This window comes from Chlorocebus sabaeus, chromosome 15 (genome assembly GCF_047675955.1).
Source record: "Chlorocebus sabaeus isolate Y175 chromosome 15, mChlSab1.0.hap1, whole genome shotgun sequence".
Classification (NCBI taxonomy): domain Eukaryota; kingdom Metazoa; phylum Chordata; class Mammalia; order Primates; family Cercopithecidae; genus Chlorocebus; species Chlorocebus sabaeus.
The window spans coordinates 37,460,501-37,476,833 of record NC_132918.1 but is presented as its reverse complement, the minus strand read 5'-3'; the positions used below and the strand labels follow the sequence as shown (position 1 = coordinate 37,476,833).

The 16,333-nt window shown below is 38.2% G+C and overlaps 1 long non-coding RNA gene across 1 annotated transcript in view; it reads right to left on the bottom strand.

Moving 5' to 3' along the window:
* Window positions 1-16,333, bottom strand: part of LOC119625766 (uncharacterized) — a 181,476-nt gene that overhangs the window by 121,458 nt on the left and 43,685 nt on the right. The gene's annotated exons all lie outside the window — the stretch shown is intronic.

Sequence of the window (16,333 nt, the reverse complement as noted above, 5' to 3'; positions counted from 1 at the left end):
GTAGTTATTATATCAAAAGTTTTTTGTACTATATGCAATTTTATTTTGGTTGTTTTATTATAGTTTTAATCTTACTTAGTCATTACTATAGTAAAAAGTTAATTCTGGTTAATTAAAGCTAATATTTTTAGTATTAGCAAAGCATTACAAGAACAAATTTTAAAATATTTAGCCTTATTACAAGCCCAATGTCAGAATTAAAAGGTACCTGGAATAGGCTTCCTACATGTGTTTCAATTGGTTTGTGTTATATATATATTTTTTACTTATAAGTAAAAATCATTTGTAATTAGGATACCAATGAACCAGGCTATATTTAAATTACACTTTATTACTCATTTGCTTTAGCAAGTTAAATCTAGCAGTATCATTCTTTTAATGTGTACCTTTTAAACTAATGAGAATTTATTTCACTATGCTGTAGAATAAAATGTCAAATAAAGAGAAGCCACAAATATTTATTTTATTTATGGGTCATAGCATTCTCAAAAACTGTATCTAGAAATTAAAAAGTTGAAATAGAAAAAAAAAAAAAAAAAACCCTAAGCAAAAAGAGTTTAAGAAGTGCTAGATCCAGGAATAGAAAACCAAACATCGCATGTTCTCCTTCATAAGTGTGAGTTCTCACTCATTGGGAGGGACACAGGGAGAGGAACATCACACACCGGGGCCTGTTAGGGGTGGGGTCAAGGCGAGGGAGAACATTAGGATAAATACCTAATGTATGTGGGGCTTAAAACCTAGATGACAGGTTGATGGGTGCAGCAAACCACCATGGCACATGTATACCTATGCAACAAACCTGCACATTCTGCACATGTAACCCAGAACTTAAAGTATATGTATAAAATAAAGAAGGGCTAGATCCTTTCAGGTGGTTTCTGAAATCAGCTACCGAAGATATTTGGAGTACTTTTATTCCTGTCAGTTCTAGCAAAGATTATGGAAAAACAAATAATTTGTAAATGCTGAGAATTGTACTTACTTCAGAGGATTATTGTAAGAATTAGTTGAGAAACCCAGAGCCTGGCACATGATAAATTCTCAATAAATGCATAATAAATATGTTTCTGATGGCATCTGGGAGGAAACTATATCAGAAAAAGGACAAAACTGTTCCTGATCCTGTACAGAAAGTAAGACCTCCTGGACTGTGATGTCCTTCGAGGGTTAGGTGCTAGGGTTCGCAGAGCACATAGCTTTAATGGGAAGGGAAGGTCGTTCACGGGGAACAGGGAGAGTTAGGATAGATGCTGATAATCTAATGGGATGGGGAATGCAAAGGATTTTGAACACAGGCAAGAGACATTTGGCCTGCCAGAGAACAGCCAAGGTGTTCCAAACATGAAGCAACTTCCAAAAAGTGAAGATTCACAGGCAAGATAAGTTACCAGAGAAAGAAAAAGAATAAAGGGAAAGCACTCTCAGAGGATATTGTAGGGAGGGCAGCAAAGCTCTAGCAATAAGACAGTAAGGCACTGAGTAAATGACAGGTTTCCAGCTGAGCTCTTCCTTCTATAGAAGCAGAAACAGATCAAGAGCAAGACCCAGACACTGACAAGAAAATATCTAGCTGTTAAAATTCACTTAGGATTAGTTATCAAAATTAAAATAGATATGGTACTTTAAAAAAGGCATTAATGCATATTATATAATTATACTGTATGATTATTCTTAAGCGCACATTTATCTTATTGAAGTTTCAGTAAAGAATTCTGAGAAATGATTATATTTTTATAAACCATCTGGTTTAACTGCAGGCAAACTCGGGGAAAAATATATCTGATGAAGTTAATCTTTTTCATTTTCCAACAAATCAGAACAAAGACTGAGGAGAAGGAGGGATATTCAGAATTGAAACAATGAATGTAAAGGGACTTAAATATTTGTATATACAATTTTTGACATTTTAAACATTACTTGAGAACCATTTTTCTTCACCACGATTATGTTAAATCTTCCATCATTTTATATATGATCAAATGTGATATATTAAGTCAGTATTTTGAGGTAATTAGTACATTTAAGACCACAGTCATTTGGGGAGCTAACAGTGGGGTACTTCATAAACTAAGGTCCCTGAACTGTCTTTCCATGTGGAGAATGATTAATTCAAAACCACCACCCACATGCAATAATACCGTTTTCCCGCATTCTCTGCCTCCTTGTTTTTACATCTTCTGTCTCATTTTCTCTTCACTCTGTATGATTCTAACCCCTTCCCTCCCTGATATCATCACTTAATATTTACTGCTTTTCTTTCCAAAAAAGTACACTAAAGAGAAAAAAAGTCAAATGTAGAATCATCAATTCTTTGTTTAATGCTATCAATGCTTTGTTTAATGGTATTATTGAAATTTAAAGAAGAAATTTAATTTAGGTTCAATTTAAATTGTTTACTTGTCTTGGATTCTTATTAGCGCCTTTTTTTTTTTTTTTTTTTTTTTTTTTTTTTTTTTTTTTTTTTGAGATGGTGTCTGGCTCAGTCATCCAGGATGGAGTGTAGTTGCTGAGACTCACTGCAACCTCTGCCTCCTGAGTTCAAGTGATTCTCCTGCCTCAGCCTCCTGAGGAGCTGGGATTACAGGCACCTGTCACCATGCCTGACTAATTTCTGAATTTTAGTAGAGATGATGTTTCACCATGTTGGTCAGGCTGGTCTTGAAATCCTGACCTCAAGCAATTCACCTGCCTTGACCTCCCAAAGTGCTGGAATTACAGGCATGAGCTACCGTACCTGGCCTTATTCTTACACATGTAATTGATTATTTAATAACATTTAATTTCTGACTTTTCTAATTCAACCTTAGAATTAAAGGCATTAGTTTAGCAGTGGACCAGAAGCTGTGCACAGAGCAAAGTCCTTGTCCTTATAGAGTGTATATTACAGAAAGAGATATAGAAAAAAATAGACAAATATAAGATATAATTTTAGGTACTGATGGGTGTTATAAGAAGAAATATATAGAGAGTATGAATTGAGAAAATGGCAGGCAGGGATTTGTTTTAGACAGTGTTGGTGTGTGAAAGTGAACAAGAAAGGGATGAGTGTAGAGTTCAAAAGGACATAGCTCATGGAGGGCCTTAGAAGTCTTGGCGAGGACTTTATTCTGAGTTTGATGAGAATCCATTGGAGGGATAATGTCAGAAGATTGATAATATGATTAACACTTAAAAAGAATTGCTTTGGCTACTGTAGCAATATGAAGATGAACATCAAAGAGGAGACAAGTCAAGATTATGCAGCAGTTAGAAGAGGAAGGGATGGGAAATAGTCAGGTTTGAGTTACGTTTAGAAGTAGAGATGATGGTATTTGATGATGGTATTTGGACACTAGATGATTAGTTTAGCACTTAAAGTTATAAAAATCTTAAATGAGTTTTTGTTTGATAGAGGGCATAGCTCTCATCCTCCCATGTTGGGAGCAAGCACCCCAAAATCTGGCCATAAACTGGCCCCAAAACTGACCATAAACAAAATCTCTGCAGCCCTGTAACATGTTCATAATGGCCCTAATACCCGAGCTGGAAGGTTGTGGGTTTATGGGAATGAGGGCAAGGAATACCTGGCCTGCCCAGGGTGGAAAACTGCTTAAAGGCATTCTTAAGCCACAAACAATAGCATGAGCAATCTGTGTCCTAAGGGCATGTTCCTGCTGCAGTTAACTAGCCCAACCTATTCATTTAATTGGGCCTGTCCCTTCATTTCCCATAAGGGATACTTTTAGTTAATTTAACATCTATAGAAACAATGCTAATGACTGGTTTGCTGTTAATAAATGCTTGGGTAAATCTCTGTTTGGGGCTCTCAGCTCTGAAGGCTGTGAGACCCCTGATTTCCCACTTCACACCTCTATATTGCTGTGTGTGTGTCTTTAATTCCTCCAGCGCTGCAGGGTTAGGGTCTCCCCAACCAAGCTGGTCTCGACAAGTGGCGTCCATTGCTGGGGCTAGAATCCAGGTCAAAGAGTCACCAGAGTGACAGTTGGAATGGAAAACTAGCTGGAGGACACTCGAGTACTCTTAAAGCAATCCCCGTGGTGAGTAAGAAGGGGAGCTCGGAAGTGTCAGGGTAACAGTGGGACAGGTGTGGGGTCTGGTTCGTTCCACCTTGGAACTTTTTCACACTAATGAGAAGGAGAAAGGGGAGTATAGTGAAGTAACAAGAGGTTACAGAACATGTTTATTTGCCAGCTAAAGCTAAAGTGGCAAAGGAAGGAGAGGTTCATCCCTACCCTTCTGCACCCCCTCATTATTATTTTGAAGAAAATGACCCCCCAGATCTTTCTTTTCCGGAGGACACTGGGTGAAAAGTAGTTACCCCAGTGACTGTTCAAGCAGCTCCTCAAGCAACTGCTCTTAGTTCTATTCAGGCAGGAATTCAGCAAGCTAGATGAGAGGGTGATTTAGAGGCTTGGCAGTTCCCTGTTAGAATACACCCCCCGGATCAAGAGGGAAATATTGTGGCTACATTTCAGCCTTTTCCTTTAAAATTACTCAAAGAATTAGAACAAGCGATAAGTCAGTATGGACCAGGTTCTCCTTTTGTAATGGGACCTTAAAGAATGTTACTGTTTCCAGTCGGATTATTCCTACTGACTGGGACGCTCTTACTCGAGCTTGTCTAATTCCTGCTCAATTCTTGTCAATTAAAATTTGGTGGAGAGATGAAGCTTCCATTCAGGCTCCTCACAATGCCCAGACCCAACCTCAAATTAATATAACTGTAGACCAACTTTTGGGGGTTGGCAGCTGGGCTGGTTTAGATGCACAACTGGTCATTCAGGATGATGCCATAGAACAGTTTAGAGGAGTGTGCATTAGAGCTTGGGAAAAAAATCACTTCAGGTGGAGAACAATACCTTTCCTTTAGTGCTATAAAACAGGGACCCAGAGAACCATATGTTGATTTTATAGCTCGGTTACAGGAGTCTCTTAAAAAGATGATTGCAGATTCGGCTGCTCGGGATATAGTGTTGCAGTTACTAGCTTTCAACAATGCTAATCCCAATTGCCAGGCTGCTCTGCGACCCAGCAGAGGGAAAGCACATTTAGTTGATTATATCAAGGCCTGTGATGGCATTGGAGGTAATCTGCATAAAGCTACCTTGTTGGCACAGGCAATGGCAGGACTGAGGGTGGATAAAGGAAATACTCCATTTCCTGGAGCTTGTTTTAACTGTGGGAAGCATAGTCATACTAAAAAAGAATGTAGAAAAAATCAGCAAGTCAGGCCACCAGATAGAGGAAAAAAGAAAACTGTTGAGCCTGAAATATGTCCAAAATGTAAAAAAGGAAAACATTGGGCTAGTCTGTGTCACTCTTAAGTTTGATAAAGAAGGGAACCCTATTTTGGGAAACACCATGAGGGGCCCATCCTGGGCCCCGTTCTAAACCGGGGCATTTCCCGCTTGGGCCAATCCCTCACCCTGTACAATGTCTGTCACCCACCACAGTCAGTAATGCTGCAGTAGATTTATGCTGCACAAAAGCTGTGAGCCTTCTGCCTGGGGAACCCCTGCAAAAGGTCCCAACAGGAGTCTGTGGACCCTTGCCAGCAGGGACAATAGGATTACTTTTAGGAAGATCTAGTATAAGTTTAGAAGGCGTACAAATACATACAGGAGTCATTGATTCAGATTACAATGGGGAAATTCAAATTGTTATGTCTACTTCTGTTCCATGGAAAGCAGAGCCAGGAGAGCACATAGCACAGCTCCTGATTGTGCCGTATGTGGGAATGGGAAAAAGTGAAACTAAACGAACAGGAGGATTTGGGAGCATAAATAAACAAGGCAAAGCAGCTTATTGGGTAAATCAAATTACTGATGAACATCCTACCTGTGAAATAACTATTCAGGGAAAGAAATGTAAAGGTTTGGTAGATACAGGAGGGGACATTGCAATAATTTCTCCACAGCACTGGCCGTGCATGTGGCCAATTCAACCTGCTCAATTTAACATAGTTGGAGTTGGTAAAGCCCCTGAAGTATATCAAAGTAGTTATATTTTGCATTGTGAGGAGCCCAATGGACAACATGGGACTATTCAGCCAATTATAACTTCTGTAAAACTTATGGGGAAGAGATTTATTACAACAATGGGGAGCACAAGTTGTAATTCCAGAACAATTATATAGCCCTCAAAGTCAACATACAATGCATGAAGTGGGGTATGCCCCTGGTATAGGACTAGAAACAAAATTTGCAAGGTTTGAAAGAACCGTTTCAATCAGAAAGGCAAAGTTCCCGCCAAAGATTAGGAAATAATTTTTGATGACGGCCATTGTTAAGCCTCCAGAACCTATACCTTTAAAATGGCTAACAGATAAGACAATTTGGATAGAACAATGGCCACTAAGTAAAAGAAAAACTGGAGGCTTTAGAGAAATTAGTTGCCGAACAATTAGAAAATGGGCACATAGCTCCAACATTTTCTCCTTGGAATTCTCCAGTTTTTGTAACTAAGAAAAAAATCAGGTAAATGGAGAATGTTAACTGACTTAAGAGCTATCAATTCAGTTGCAACCTATGGTAGAATTACAGCCAGGATTGTCTTCTCCTGCTATAATTCCAAAAAATTGGCCTTTAATAGTCATAGATTTAAAAGACTGTTTCTTTACTATCCCTTTAGTTGAGCAAGACTGTGAATGGTTTGCAGGTTTGCAGTTACAATTCCTGCAGTAAACAACCTGCAGCCTGCTAAGCATTTTCACTGGAAAGTGTTGCCACAGGACATGTTAAACAGGCTATTTGCCAGATGTATGTGGGGCAAGCAATTGAACCTACTCATAAAAAATTTTCACAGTGCTATGTCATTCACTATATGGATGATATATTTTGTGCTGCCCCCACTGGAGAAATATTACTCCAATGTTATGATCACTTGTAAAATTCAGTTTCTCACACTGGTTTAATTATAGCTCCTGAAAATACTCAGACTACTACTCCTTACTCCTACTTGGGGACCTTAGTAAATGACACTACCGTTGTGCCACAGAAAGTAACCATACATAGGGATCAACTAAAAACATTAAATGACTTTCAAAAATTACTTGGGAGTATTAATTCGATACAACCTGCTCTAGGCATTCCTATCTATGCCACGAGTAATCTGTTTGCTATCCTTAGAGGAAATACTAGTCTCACTAGCCCTTGGCAATTAACAAAAGAGGCTAGGGCAGAGTTACAACTGATTGAGAAGCAAGTCCATAAAGCTCAGATAAATAGAATAGATCCAGAGAAGACTCTAGATTTGCTAATTTTTTTCAACTCAGCATTCACCTACTGGTGTTATTGTCCAAGAACAGGACTTAGGAGAGTGGCTTTTTCTTTCACGTACTAATTCACAGACTCTAACTCCTTATTTAGATCAAATTGTTACTATGATAGGGATTGGGAGAACTTAGATTGTTAAATTACATGGATATGCTCCTGGAAAAATTATTGTCCCTCTCACGAAGGCACAAATACAGCAAGTTTTTATAAATAGTCTTACTTGGCAAACCCATTTAGCTGACTTTGTGGGTATGCTAGAAAATCATTTTCCTAAAATGAAGCTGCTTCAGTTTTTGAAATTAACTAATTGGATTCTCCCTAAAATAACTACATTTAAACCAGTTGAAGGTGCTGAGAATGTTTTTACAGATGGGTCTAGTAATGGTAAAGCTTCTTATTCTGGCTCAAAAAGTAAAGTTTTTCAGACGCCCTATACTTCAGCTCAAAAACTGGAGCTTGTGCTGTAATTGAGGTATTAACTGCTTTTGATATGCCTACTAATGTGATTTCTGATTCTTCATATGTGGTTCACTCCACACAGTTAATTGAAAATTCTCAGTTATGATTTCATACAGATGAACAACTGATGACTTTATTTACCCAACAGCAAACAGCAGTTAGAAGTAGAATGAACCCTTTGTACATCACTCACATTAGGATGACACAGTTACACATGCTTTCTGATCTCAACATTTACCATAATAAATCCGCTCATATAATTGAGGCATACCGCCCACAAAAACCTATTTATAAACAGGATTGGACGCAGTTAGAAAAATGAATGTACTTGTTTAGGAAGATTGCTTTGCAGAACAGGCAGAGGTGCTGCAGAACGATTCCTATGGAATCATTATTAATTGGTCCCCTAAGGGGATGTTTAGCTTGAATTGCCCCTCTCAGTCTGTGTGCCATGGTCACACTATGTTCAAATGATCTGAACAAAATGGTCAGATGGTAGAAATGATAAGAAGTACGGCAAAAGTTCTTATGATCTGGAACCACAGTGGTATAGTGGCACCTCAACCTCAAATGATATGGCCCACTCTAGGAGCTAAACATAAGGATTTGTGGAAACTATTAAATACTCTCAATAAGATCAAAATTTGGGAAAGAATAAAAAGGCATCTAGAAGGGCACTCTACAAACTTGTTTTTGGATATAGCAAAATTAAAAGAACAAATTAAAGCATCCCAGACACACCTGACTTTAATGCCAGGAAATGGAGTGCTTAAAGGAGCTGCAGACAAATTAGTAGCTAGTAACCCATTTAAATGGATAAAAATACTTGGAAGCTCTGTGATTTCAATGATGATTGTGCTTTTAATCTATGTCGTTTGTCTTTGTATAGTCTGCAGACGTGGATCCCAACTCCTGCGAGAAGTAGCTCACCGTGACAAAGCTGCCCTTGCTTTTATCTCTTTGCAAATAAAAGAAGGGAGACATGCTGGGAGCAAGCCCCCCAAAATCTGGCCATAAACTGGCCCCAAAACTGACCATAAACAAAATCTCTGCAGCACTGTAACATGTTCATAACGCCCAAGCTGGAAGGTTGTGGGTTTATGGGAATGAGGGCAAGGAATACCTGGCCCGCCCAGGGCGGAAAACCGCTTAAAGGCATTCTTAAACCACAAACAATAGCATGAGTGATCTGTGACATAAGGGCGTGTTCCTGCTGCAGTTAACTAGCCCAACCTATTCATTTAATTGGGTCCATCCCTTTGTTTCCCACAAGGGATACTTTTAGTTAATTTAATATCTATAGAAACAATACTAATGACTGGTTTGCTGTTAATAAATATATGGGTAAATCTCTGTTTGGGGCTCTCAGCTCTGAAGGCTGTGAGACCCCTGATTTCCCACTTCACACCTCTATATTGCTGTGTGTGTATCTTTAATTCCTCAGCGCCACTGGGTTAGGGTCTCCCCGACCCAGCTGGTCTCGGCAATCCCATATAAAGGTGATCTACCGCCCCATCTTCTACATGGTATCACATGCAAAGAAATTTAACATTCTAATAAATGTATTGTAAGAAATTCAAAGTTTTCTTGAGTTCTCTTGGAAAGTAACATGACCAGTCATCTTATCATCCCTTTCACCACCTCCTTTGCCCTCTGATTCTTATGTGGCTCAATAGCCACACCACATTCATCATCCTCCCTCTCTCCTCAGCTCTCACTGAGTTCAATCAGCATCAGCTCATCTCTCTCTATTCCTCTCCTCTTGTCCGTTGGGGGTCTCTCCTTCTACCTATTTTGACTTGAAACACTCTTGACTTTCTCAAAGATGAAGTGAGGTGCTGCTTTGGGTGTTTTAGATTACTCTTCTCTGCCCACCACCCACTCAGCACAGTGGAGGCCAGGCCAGCAGCCACTATGTCAGTCAGCAAGGCCTCCTAAGTCTCAAAAGTCAGGGAATGAAGGGAAGTGTTTGAGACTCATACACTAATACCTGCTGCCTCTTCTACACTTATTATTAGCCAAGAGTCAGAAAGCACAGGTCAAAAACACCTGGAAATCAGTTTAACTTAAATTTGAACTAGAAATGTCAATAGGACATTTTGAGAAACAATACCTAAAAGTAATCATCTTATTCTAAATACTTACTTGTATTCATAAATAATTGTTTTACAAATCAAATGATTATTGTTATGGCATAAAATACGTCATGTGTCATTTAGGTATGCAATGTTTTAAACTTTCAACTGATTTAGGAATCATTATTCTAAAATCTCTAATTTGCAGGGACTTGACTCTTCCTTATTTTGATAATTCTATTTGTAAATTTTTGTTTCCTTTTTAAGTTGTAGGTTTTTGTATTAATTTTTCTAAATTTATTTTTATTCACTCAACTATTGTAAAATATGACTGGGCCAGGTGCAGTGGCTTATGCCTGTAATCTCAGCACTTTGGGAGACTGAGGTGGGTGGATCACCCGAAGTCAGGAGTTTGAGACCAGCCTGGCCAACATGGTAAAACCCCATCTCTACTAAAAATACAAAAACTAGCTGGGCATGGTGGTGTGTGCCTGTAATCCCAGCTGCTTGGGAGGCTGAGGCTGGAGAATCACTTGAACCCAGGAGGCAGAGGTTGCAGTGAGCTGAGATCGTGCCATTGCACTCCAGCCTGGGCAACAAAAGCAAAACACTGTCTCAAAAAAACAACAACAACAACAAAATATATATATAATATGTATAAATATATATATAATATATATATAAAAATATATATAATATGTAAAATATATATAAATATATAATATATAAAAAATATATATATATATAACACCAGTTGATTAGTATTTGCAAATACAACTGTAATTCTTTGCTTATAAAATTTTGAACAGCTATGCTTTGGTGAGACACATGTTTAATATCAAATAGAGCAAAAGAACTACTAAATAAGATATATCTTTGTGAATGTTTTAATGAGTTATATAGTAACAATTTCTATTCCCTATAATATACTCAAAATTGCTAATAGTTAAGTATGGTACATTAAGTACGGTACTATGATTGTGACTTTTTTTTTTTTTTTTTTTTTTTTTGAGACCGGGCCTTGCTCTGTCACTCAGGCTGCAGTGCAATGTTGCAATCTCAGATCACTGCAACCTCCGCCTTTCGGGTTCATGTGATTCTCATGTCTCAGCCTCCAGAGTAGCTGGGAATACAGGCGAACGCCATCACCCCTGGATAATTTTTGTATTTTTAGTAGAGACAGGGTTCTACCATGTTGGTCAGGCTGGTCTTGAACTCCTGACCTCAAGTGATCTTCCCACCTCGGCTTCCCAAAACACTGGGATTACAGGTGTGAGCTACTGCACCTGGCCTGATAGTGACTTTAAAACTTCTTATTTTGAAAAAGAAAAGTTATCTTAATGAGGCCTTTTTTTCCCTCTATTTTCATTTTTTTTCAACCACATAACTTCTTATGAGCTTGCTAAATACTGTCCTATATGAATATATATATAAATATGTATTTAAACTAGACATGCTGTTTCTGGCTCTTGGATAATAAATGCAGGAGAGGCAACAGGTTTCAAGCCTGTATGAGTCTCCAAGTCTGCCCCTTATTCCCTGATTTTTGAGGCTAAGGTGGCCTTGCTGCTGCAGTGGCTGCTGGACTGGCCTCTGCTGTACTGAGTGGGTGGTGGGTGCACAGAGAAAAGAAATCAAAGACACCCAGAGCAGCACCTCAATTCACCTTAAATATATAAGAAGGCCTTTTTTATGCTTATCATCACTGGCCATCAGAGAAATGCAAATCAAAACCACAACGAGATGCCATCTCACACCAGTTAGAATGGCGATCATTAAAAAGTCAGGAAGCAACAGGTGCTGGAGAGAATGTGGATAAATAGGAATGCTTTTACACTATTGGTGTGACTGTAAACTAGTTCAACCATTGTGGAAGACAGTGTGGCAATTCCTCAAGGATCTAGAACTAGAAATACCATTCGACCCAGCCATTCCATTACTGGGCATATACCCAAAGGATTATAAATCATGCTGCTATAAAGACACATGCACACGTATGTTTACTGCGACACTATTCACAATAGCAAAGACTTGGAACCAACCCAAATGTCCATCAATGATAGACTGGATTAAGAAAATGTGGCACATACACACCATGGAATACTATGCAGCCATAAAAAAGGATGAGTTCACGTCCTTTGTAGGGACATGGATGAAGCTGGAAACCATCACTCTGAGCAAACTATCGCAAAGACAGAAATCTAAACACTGCATGTTCTCACTTATAGTGGGAATTGAACAATGAGAACACTTGGACACCGGGTGGGGAACATCACACACTGGGACCTGTTGTGGGGTGGGGGGAGTGGGGAGGGATAGCATTACGAGATATACTTAACATAAATGACAAGTTAACGGGTGCAGCACACCAACATGGCACATGTATACGCATGTAACAAAACTGCATGTTGTGCACATGTACCCTAGAACTTAAAGTATAATTAAAAAAAAGAAAAGAAAAAGAAGGTTTTTTTTGAGACACAAATGAAACGTAATTGCTTCTCATACCTAATGGTTTCTCATTAACATTTTCCTCTGTCAATAACATCTATTTTAAAATGTAATACTTTTGGAAAGTGAGAAGAATTCTGAAGAATACAAAAAAGGATATTGTGCTCCCAAGCAATTCAAGGGAGGATAATGCGCTAAATCAGACTATAGGGGCAGGGAAGTTGCACTAAGGAAGTACCTGAACTGAGAAGCTATGATGGTCAATTTTCTGTCAACTTGACTGGGCCATGGGATGCCCAGACATTTGATCAAACATTATTCTTGGAGAGTCAGTCAAGGTTATCCTGGATGAGATTAACATTAGAATTGGTAGACTGAGTATAGAAGATTGCCCTCCCTAATGTGAACGTGCCTCATCCAATCAAGTGAAGAAGTGAATAGAACAAAAAGGCTAAGTATGAGGGACTCCTCTTGCCTGACTGGGTGAGCCGAAACATCAGTCTTCTCCTATCTTTAAACTCAGACTGAACAACTGCCTCCTCTTGGGTCTCAAGCCTACAACTTCTCAGATTGGAACTAGTACTGTTGGCTCTCCTAGTTTTCATACCTTTGGACTCAACCTAGAACCTAGACCAGTTGGCTCTCCTTGGCCTCCAGTTTGCCTGCTGCAGATCTTCTAACTTTCTAGCTTCCTAAATCACATGAGCATTTTTTGTTTTTCTTTTTCTTTAAGATGGAGTCGCGCTCTGTTCCCCAGGCTGGAGTGTAGTGGCGTGATCTCGGCTCACTGCAACCTCCATCTCCTGGTTTCAAGCAATTCTCCTGCCTCAGTATCCCGAGTAGCTGGGACTACAGGCACCCACCACCATGCCCTGGCTAAATTTTGTATATTTAGTAGAGATGGGGTTTCACCACGTTGGCCAGGCTGGTCTGGAACTCCTAACCTCAGATGATCCACTCCCTTTGGCCTCCCAAAGTGCTGAGATTACAGACATGAACCATTGCACCCAGCTGCCAATTTCTTATAATAAGTATTTTTACATGTATAAAATAAAGATATATGTGTGATCTATATCTATATATTTAATATCTAATATGTACATTTTCTATAAGATGCAGCAAAACAGAATTATAATTCATTTCCCCTCCCTTATTTTTGTGTTCTCATTTATATGTGGTATGCTGATCAAAACTACTGCTTCAAGTTTATTTACAGTGAAAACATAACAATTTGATAAACATACAATCTGTTTTTAAAAATTGTGAATGATCATTTTAAAAAGGCGGATTTCATTTTTCTTATGTACTACTTAAAATGCAAGGAATTAATTTCACCAACAGAGCCTATAAAAGTATTGATTGATTTGTAGGACTGGTTAAGTGCAGGAGAGAGGCACTTTCTTGGGTAGATGCTTATGAATTCTTTTTGTATAACATGTTTTATAAGAAAAGGTATCTCGAAGGCACTGAGGATGCCATATTTGATACACATTCAATAAAATATATGCAGAGTAAGAATCTGATATAATGGGTTCACTTTATGTTTTTATCGGAATTTATTTATTGAATAAATATTTATTAAACATCAGCTACATGCCAGCTCTGTTCTTTATGCTGGAGATAGAAAAAAGAACAACACAGACAATGTTCCTGCCTTCAAGAAGGGGGTATTCTACTACAGGGATAGATAATCAACAAATAAACAATGCAAACAAATTAGTATATTATATAAATAATATAAATATATAATCATTTTATGTATATGTATATAATAATTATGATTAGTGTCCACAATGAAACAAGTAGAGTGCTGCTGTGATAGAGCATAATAGAGGAAACATGACTAGAAAGGGCCTATCTGAGGAAGCAATGTTTATAATCATGATGATCTTTCCTAATAGCACAATGTCTATAGTTTTCATCTTTTTCCTCCCGTTGATATTACTGATCTGGAGAATGATTTATTTTAATATGCCAAGGACTTTTTGTTTGGATTCAGGGGGACAGATGCAGGGTTCTTATATAGGTATACTGTGTGATGCTAAGGTTTGGGTTACAGATGGTTTAGAGAATGATCTAATAATTCTTTTCATATGGATTCTATTTCAATATATGTTTCTCAATTTGTTAACTTTAAGTCACAAATATATTTCATAATCCAAGCCCTTTTAGTTCAGACTTTCATATTATAGAACTTTTACAACTTAATTTATTGGTGAAGCCAATATTTACTCTGTATGTCTTAATGTGATTAATTTTAATTTGTATCAATTATTGGCATAAATTTGTGATTTGCTTTGTTTCCCCTGCTAGATTGTTGGCTCTGTGAGGCAGGAAACAGATCTAGCTCCAGTGTCCAGAATAGGGGTTTATACATAAAAAGGAGTTAAATATTTTTTGAAAGAATTGCCTAAAAGAAATTTCTGTGATGAATATTAACAGAATGATCTAATCACACTTATTCTTTTTTTTTTAAAATAGGGCCTGGCTTTGCAGATGTTAAATTCTTTCTACTCTTGACTTACAGTCTTAACTCCCTCTTTATAAATGTGAAGGCTGGGAACGTTAGGGAAAAAATCAGCAACAAGAAAAATTTCTCTGATCTTTCCCATGCCAAAGAGTTGGTGATGAAGTAAAGCTATTTCTGAGGATTAAGGAGTATGCATAATCTGTGCTTGGCTTTCTCTGCTCCCTTTAATATTCTATTGAAAGTCCCTCTTTGATTAAACAGGAGAGAAGATTCAAGGAGGAACTGAAATAGAGAGAGGGTCCTTTGCAAACCAGTATCAAACAGATCCCGGTCACTTGTAACATCAGCCCTGCCGTTGGAATAACATAATGAGACTCCTGGGCAACCCAGAGAGAAGTGTAAATAACAGCAGTTACTAATAAGAACACCGTTGAATTTTGAAAAACTTTTGCATGCTTTAATTTCTCCACATTTTAAGTAATTATACTAATTATGAGAGTGCTGTGTGTAAACCCTATTAGTTGTTTGGTCACAAATAAGAACAAAAGTCATTTCAAATATATATCTGACTTTACTGCTTTCTGATAGAGAATTGCTTTCTACAGTGAATTTCTTTTCATGTTAAGAAAAAGTAACAAAAATTCATGTTCTTGGGGATGAGTTGATGACATAGGCCCTCGCATACATCACTAGTGGAAGTGTAAATTTATTAATTTATTCAACAAACATGATGTGCTAGGCATAGTTCTGGGCGTTGGGGATATGGAGGTAAGCCAAACAAAATCTCTGCAGTCATGGAGCCTACACTTTAACTGGGGAGATGCAAGTGAATACACAGGAAGTCAGATGGTATTTTATGCTATGGAGAGAAATGAAGCAGGTAAAGGGAGAAGGAGAGTTTGGGGAGCAAGTTTTCTTATTTTAGTGTGCTAGGGAAAACTTGGCATTTGAGCAGAGGTGTGAAGAAATCAGAGGAACTAACCATGCAGATATCTGTAGAAGGATCACTCAAGATAGAAGGAGTAGGCCTGCAGTACACAGAGGATGCTATCGCTAAGTAGAGGGAGTGAAGGAGAGAAAGAGATCAGAGTTGATGCCAGGATCTAGGTCTGAGTGAGATGAGAACTCCATGCTTTCTGTTTTAAAGGGGTTTTTAAGTAAGAATGATATAACTTGTTTTAAAAGACTCCTGACTTCTCTATGCTATTTTGGGGCAAAAGTGATAGAAGAGAGATGTACTAGGAAGCCATTACAGTTCATCAGGCAAGAGACAGTGGTGGGTGGGACTAGTCCCCACTAGTAGCAATGGAGGTGAGGAAGTGGTCAAATACCTAGATGCATTCAGAAGTATAATTCTGGCATGTAAAAGAAAGGCTTGGCGAAGGCAGATTCTAACATTTTTAGCTTAAACAACTAGATGAGTGGAGTTGCCATTTTATCAGATACTGATGAAGAGAGTTTAAAAGAAGAAACCAGGAATTTGGTTTTATATATGATCAAGTTGAGATATCTATTAGAAATCCAACTGGAATTGTCAATACAGAAGTCTGGAGCTCAAGGGGCAGGATCCAGCCTGAAAAAAAAAAAAAAAATCTTAGGAT